The sequence below is a fragment of the Halictus rubicundus genome, chromosome 14, assembly GCF_050948215.1.
Source record: "Halictus rubicundus isolate RS-2024b chromosome 14, iyHalRubi1_principal, whole genome shotgun sequence".
Lineage (NCBI taxonomy): Eukaryota > Metazoa > Arthropoda > Insecta > Hymenoptera > Halictidae > Halictus > Halictus rubicundus.
In genome coordinates, this window is record NC_135162.1 from 1322152 (window position 1) to 1330009 (window position 7858).

Here is a 7858-nt window from a genome sequence, read left to right on the forward strand (position 1 = left end):
GTATAAAATTGTAAATGATGCAAAACAATGCAATAATGATGTATGCAGATTGTTCGCGTTTATGATAGAAATAGGTGATGATATGCTAAAATTGTATTGTTGTCGTCTGTCGTCGTTGGGTCTTTGAAGCTCGGCGCTCGGCGCTTGGCAAAAGTTATTCGAAGATTTATTCGAAGCCTTCGAATAAAAGATACAGATAAAAGATGAAAAAATGATTCGAAGTTCGAATAAAAAAATGATCTTTATTCGTCGGATAAATTCTCGTCGAATAAAATTATTTATCCGATACTCGTCGAATAAAGATACTTTTTTTATTCGAACCTTCGAATAACGAATAAAAATTTTTTTATCTTTTATTCGTTATTCGAAATTTTAATTTAGATAAATATTTTGCCGAACTCTGGTGTAGGGTATGCTCGCATATTTTTTTTCGCGCGTTACCATAGCTGACGACAATATAGCACAGCGTCGCACAGTGCAGACAAATGGCAAAATCCGATGTCTGATGACAATATGTGTAGGAACAGGATTTTTATAGATAGAAAGTATCTGCCCTTTATTTGTAGAAGTGTCGAAAATTACAATAATATCGCGAGAGAAGAACAAATAAACGTATCCGTATTCGTGATCCTTGCCGTAAATTGTAATCGTAATCGTTAATCCTTTATCGTAAGCCGTGAGTTGTAATCGTTCTAATCGTTAATCGCGTTCTCGTGATACTCTCGTTGATCGCGTTTTCGTGGTACTGTCGTTTTTCGCGTTTCCGTGATTCCGACCGTATCGTCGCGTTTTTCCAAAAGACGTCCGGCATTCGACGATCGGGTGCGCGACGCTTGTTTATGACGCGAGGGCAACGACCCGGTCAGCTGATGGCCTTCACAGCTGATGCGATCATTCCCACATATGATACCTTTATTCGAAGATCTATTCGAATAAAATCTGATTATTTACTATTTATTTATAGAATAGAAAAATATCCGTTATCTTCCAGTAACTTCGTTTATTCGCAGCAGAGTATCATATGGGGTCATACCATGTCAGATCGATTACTTTCTGATGTCCCTATCGGCGATTTTGTACTGAATGAAATATGTTGTAGTCCATGTGACAGTAGAAGAGGTTTAGCAATCATTTCTTTTTTGTAGCTCGAAGTTTGCAATTTTTGCCTACATTGTCGATAAACAATGTTTGTTCTCGATGATGAGCCAGTGATTCAAATTTTGGAAAAATATGGTCACATTCTCTGAAGTTTCCCATTCAAAATGAACCCTTCAGAAGAATGGAGAATTCTGATTGATTATGTATACATGTTAGTTTTTATATGAATTGAATATGTTCTACAAGAAAGGTGTCATTGCTCAATGAAAACCAGAGATAAAAGATGAAAAAAATGGGGATACTTCGCGTCCTTTTCCAGCTCATTGTGAAGCCAATGTTCAATTCTCCATCGTTCTAAAAGGTTCATTACGAAGGGGAAACATTTTTAGTTTGTTAGTTCTGACTTTATAATGTAATGAAAAAAGGGTGATCCTTTTTTTCACACGTCTATTAAAATCAACAATTTTTAAGATATCGAGAAATCCTTTGACATTCGTTCATAGGTCGCTAAAGACTACAACATATTCAAATTTGAACAAAATCCCACAGCAGTACTCCAAAATTGTGCCCGATTTCGCGTGGAATGACCCCAGTACACAAATTACTGATGCATGTTGTTATGTTGTACTTTCAGACGCAAGCAGGCAGCAAAAAATAAGGTTGCCAAGCTAGAAGTCCATAATCAAGAAACGCAGGAACAGTCAATCGAGGATATTCCCGAGAAGATGGATGTGACAACAACAATGACCAGCGACACAGACTGTTTCGTCGCGGAGTCATCAACGCGGGAGGAAACTTCCGAAAAATCCACTGTCGCGGAATTGAGCATTGTGGATTTGCGGCACATCTTCGAGGAGATGAAAAAACTGGAGAGCCATTCGGAAACTTTGAAATGTTCCATGGCCAATTTAACCATAACCGGCACGAGGCGCTTGGGCTTGGCAACAAAAATACTAATCGAATGCCAGATGTGCAAATATAAAACGGAAATAAATAGTGAATCCGCAGAAAGCGATAGATTGAATATCAATTGCAGTGCGGTCGCCGGCACAATAACTAGTGGAGGTGGTTACACGCAAATGGAAGAAATGTTCTCAGCAATGAACATTCGATGTATGTCTCGATGGATATACAGAAAATGTCATGACGACATCGTGGAGACCTCCATCAATGCTGCAGAAGCAGAAATGATAGCAGCGGCTGAAGAAGAAAAACGCTTAGCCATTGAAAGAGGCGACGTTCTACCATCGGGAATTCCATTCATCCCCGTCGTGGCTGACGGTAGTTGGATGAAGAGATCCTACCGTACTGGAAAATACGACTCCATGTCCGGTGTGGGTGCAATAATTGGATACCACACGCAAAAAGTTTTATTTGCTGGAGTGAAGAACAAGATGTGCGTCATTTGTCACAACGCTGCCAGAAAAAACGAGAAGCCGAAAAAACATTCGTGCTTCAATAACTGGGGACGACATCAAACGTCAACAAAAATGGAGAGCGACGCAATTGCTGATGGCTTCGAGACCAGCATAAAAAAAAGAGGTCTCGTGTATACGACACTGATTGCTGACGGCGACAGCAGCGTATACAAGAAAATTTTGGATTGTGATCCGTACAAAGCGGAGATGGTTCGTGTGAAAAAGATTGAATGCACGAACCATTTACTACGCAACTTCTGCAATAAGCTAAAAGATATTGCGAAGACGACTCCGCCTGGGAAATATAGAAAAGCCGTGGAAAGCAGCGTTCGCAGAATGCGTACGGACATTACGAAAGCTGCGGAATACAGAGCAAAGGAAAATGTTTCGATCAATCGCAAGATAAATAACTTTCAAAAGGATTTGACGAACATTCCTAGCCACGTCTTTGGAGAGCACAAAGAATGCCGAAGACTCGGATATTTCTGCGACCGCATCGCAAATAACGACGAAGAAAACATGGTGCCGCACCTAATGGAAAACGGAATATATTACAAGATTCAAGATATCTTCCGTCCGCTGATAGCTCACGCTGAAAGTTTGTTATATAATAGCAATAACAACTCAGTGGAGAGCTTCAATTCAATCATTGCGAAATATACTGGCGGCAGAAGGATAAATTGGAGTCAAAGGGGATCGTATACCGCGAGATGTGCCGCTGCTGTTATACAGTATAACACAAAAGAGGTATTGTCCCGCATTATGCGAGCCAAGCGAAAGGAGCCGCCGAAATGTTTGGAAGCCATGGAGAAACGAAGAAAAGAAGAGAATGAAAACAGAAACCAAAAGCGGAAGTGCTCACCGAAGAAGGCGCGAAAGCCGTTTTCACAGACGACGAGAGACAATGATTACGGACCCAGCGCAGAAAAACCGGACATGGAGGAACATGGGTTCAACCTAGAGAAGGAAAGACACATGGAAATTCTGCAGGATTGGCAGAATAATAGAAAAACCATTGAAAAGGACACTACAGAGCAAGTGAAGAGCCAAAAATGGCAAATGTATAGATCCAAATTACTCACGGCATCGAACTTCGGGCAAGTGTGCCGACGTTTGAAAAAAACGCCGTGTGGTAATTTGGTAAGGTCGCTGCTATACCCAAAAGTTTTGGACCTGCCTTCCATTGAGCATGGGCGGCAGTGCGAACATATTGCCCGAGAAGAACTCTCGCGGAAAGAAGGCATCAAAATAAGAAAATGTGGCCTTTTCATCGATGACTCAATCCCATTTTTGGGAGCTTCTCCGGACGGCGTGATAGATGATGACGACGGTATCGTCGAAATCAAATGCCCGAAAACGGCAGAAAATATATCGCCAAAAGAAGCAATAAAAACAGTACCTGCAGTACGCAAAATATTTGTGGATGATGCGGGTACTGTAATAAACAAAAACCATTACTACTATTATCAAGTGCAAGGGCAGCTGCACATTACGCAAAAAATGTATTGCCTGTTTTGTGTTTGGACACGCAAAGGCTTGATATCGCTAAAGATATATAGAGACGACAAATTTTGGCAGCAAGAAATGCAGTCGAAATTGTGCCGATTTTACATACATTGCATGCTGCCGGAAATAGTGGACAGTTGACACAATAGGGGTATGGCCATTCGAGAGCCCTCCGATATAGAGCGAAGAAAGCCTATCATCATCAGCTCGCGAATCATTGGAATCGCTCGAGCTTCCTGACGCGATGTCGTCGGGCCGCACACTTTGAAACAGTCTGCGGAACCGCTGATTATTTCAGCGGTTAGAATTTATTTATTTTTGCAGATTCGACTTCCCTGATAGATTCCAGAGTGCTGCCAATGGATCCCAAACCATCCGACTGCGAATCTCAGACCCGGTAAGTATACACAATCATACGAATTTATCTATTATATGTTTCAATGCTTTATTCGTTTTTACTTATGTCATGTTACAGATAAGATTCATGCGGCCAAGTCCAATAGGAGGACTGAGGGGACGTTTCTGTAATCGATCATATTGTTACAATTTCATTATATTTATAATGTAATTTTTGTATTATGAATACTGATAAGGTTTTGGCAGTTTTCCTTATCCTAGCAGCGAATGCTGGTATTCTTTTTCTGCCAAATAAAACATTTTCTTTTATTACTATGTATTTTGTTACATTTATTTTAGCATCCTTCCGTCCCTCATCACACATATGCGTATATAAAACTTCTAAAGTTTTTACTTCAACATCTAAAGTAAAAAAAATATTATAAATTTTGTTTAATTTTTTATGCGCTTCTTTTTAGTAGATATTATACTTTTATGGTTTTACTTTTCTGACTTTATAATGTAATGAAGAAAGGGTGATCCGTTTTCACGTCTATTTAAAATCAACAATTTGATATCGAGATGTCTCATCACACAAACGTAATAGTAACTTGTTCGAAATCCGGAAAATCACAGGAAATTTATAAAATTTAATATATAATTATTATATAAAAATCGATTAAAAATATAAATACATAACGATAAAACATAATAAAATTTTTAAAAAATGCGTCAGTAGGCAGGATTTGAACCCCGGTCGGCCGGGTGAAAGCTTGGCACGCTACCGTCGCGCCACACCAATTTTTGTAGTCTAGATAAAATACGGCATGACATAGACGATATATATATATATAATAGTATACATATATTATTACATTTATGCGCTTCGTGGCATAAAAAGAGCTGCTTTATTTCATTCAAATGAGATTTGAATATAATTTTCTTTCTGCCAGGAAGTAAATTCCGGCACATTTTCAAGAAGTCCTGGTAATATATATAAAATTATTATAATGTTAAGAATAAATTGATTTAATTACATCAAATGATTTCTTTAGCTTTTGCATACACGTGACCGCCATTCGAGTTTCATTCCAGAGATATTAGCGAAAAACTGCAGAGGTAATGTGACAACGAGTCCTGCGTATATCTACGCGCCCGTGGCAATGTATGTGTTAGCTTGTGTAATCGGGCTCACGAGGCAGGAATCAGTTTCACGAAACGCTTGTACATTTACGGTTTTGATGACATGGCAACAGTGAGGCGAAGGATTATATGTGGCAACCATGTCTAGTCGCTAGCTTTCTCTCTCAATTTTCGTTTCTCTCTTCCGCTACTACTCAATCTTCTTACCATCCTCAGTCGGCATTTCATATATTCTTTTTTACCGATATCTCGTAGACGCGACGTAGTTCCACAAAAAAAATTTTAACCATTCCACAATGAGTTTTCCCTACTGACCGTTCGAGGACCGTTCGAGAAGTGGCGTGACAGTCAAGATCAAATTCCTGCCGGCCCCCTTAATTGAATGAAGATGTAATTCAATTATTTTATAATTATAATTCCTGGAGTAATTTAATTGTAATTCTGCACAACTCTGCCTTAGCAGAGTATCGTAAGAAACTAAGGTCCCCGTAGATGACAGGTATAGAGACGTACGCAAGTGTCTTTCAAAGTGGTGGTGGGAGCTTATGGCACTGTGTGCGTGGCCTGAAACCAGCGGGTCAAAAATGATTCCGGCACAGCACTTGGAGGGTTAAAGGGAAATGTTGTCCAAAATGGTGACCTTGACGACATATTTCAAGCTCATGGAAAACGGAGAGGAGGTAGCACATCGACAAGTTTACCTTTACTATTTTTTACGTAATTCCTGTCGATTACAAGTTTCTTAAAATTTTTTTCACGCATCATTTAGAAAATAAATTCTCCTACGTTCTTGAAAAAATTCAAGTCATTTTCTCCACTTTTAAAAATCGTACAACATTTTAAATGGTGTATGGAGACTTGCTGTTTTGTGACTGACTGTAGTTCTCTTTTTAACTGACAAGACCTTTTTGTCAGTGATATGTACTAGGAATTGCAATTGATACTAACTGTATTCAGGACGACTATCAATCAATGTTGCAAAACCGTAAACATTGATGTGTGTTCACGGGACAGAAGCCTAGCAAATTGTGTGTGTTCGCATTCACAGAAAACTTGGCTATATGCTTACATTATAGGAATTCAGTTCAGAGTGGAGAGGAGAGTACATATGTACCCCCAAGATATTTGCAGATAGGAAACGCTTAAAACGTCATACTAATAATTTGCACGAAAGGTAATATATTTTAAAGTACAGACGTCGCTTAAATTGCTCCTGTATACAAGCTTTATCTTATGAGATTCACACGTATTATAACATTCGGAAAATGAAACATCAAATGTTACTACTCTTATTACGAACATTTATTTGTGAATACGATACATAAATCACACTTTTGTGATAAAATATTCGGACAACCGTTATATGCACAAATCAAAGCACGTCATTATGCACTACGATAGGTGTTGTTGCGTCGTCTCAATGCCCGACAGTATTAGCGGACCGTTGAGTATACGCGTCCCGAATGGGGATAAATAACTGACAGTTCTTTTAGGATCAACAACTTGTAACTCTAATAAAACTTAACGAACACTGATGGAACGGAATATGGGTTACTAATTTAAATACGCGGGAACGACAAGAACTGTTTCCGTGTTGCGATTCTTAGTGGTGAATTTTTTAAAACAGCAGCGATCGCAGTGTCCTTAGCCTATTTATACCCGAGGACCCTTGGTGGGTGTAAACATTATTGACCAATGTGGTCCTGGAAAACGCGTGGGCGGTTGCTTTCCCGAACAGGGAAAGGGTCTTTCCCGGGCCCGAGGGTCCCCTCGCGTTCGAAGTCGACAACAGCTGATTTGCACGTGGAGGTTTATGGCCCGTCAATTACCGTTAAGCGGAGAGCCAGAACTCTGCAGAAGGCACGTTCCTTTTTTTTTTACAAACGCACCCTAATAACTTAAATTGCCGGGCCTGACACTCCGAGACTAATCCGAGGACGGCCGAAATTACCGATGGTAGAACCTCCTTGAGAGTAGCGGAAATCAACCGCTCGGGTCATAAACATCCCTTCTATACAAATCGGTAAAAATCTGCTTTCGCAGCATAACAGGTGTATTGAACGTGAGATTAGAAAGGTTTAACTGTTCTGCTATGAAGTAATACATGTGAAACTAGAAAGGAATTTCTAGAAACTAGAAATTTCATTATTTACCTGGTTTTGAATTCTTGTTTTATTTCTAAAAGCTCTATGGTGGTTCATTTCTGCTTACATAGGTATAGTTACGTATGTATTGTACAGGGTGTATAAAAAGTAATAGTCATCCGTCCTAGGGGTGAATCTACACCTCTGGATCGGTGGACATTTGTAAAAGAAACTTGCCGCAAAATTGTTTATAACAAAAAAAATTATTGTTAA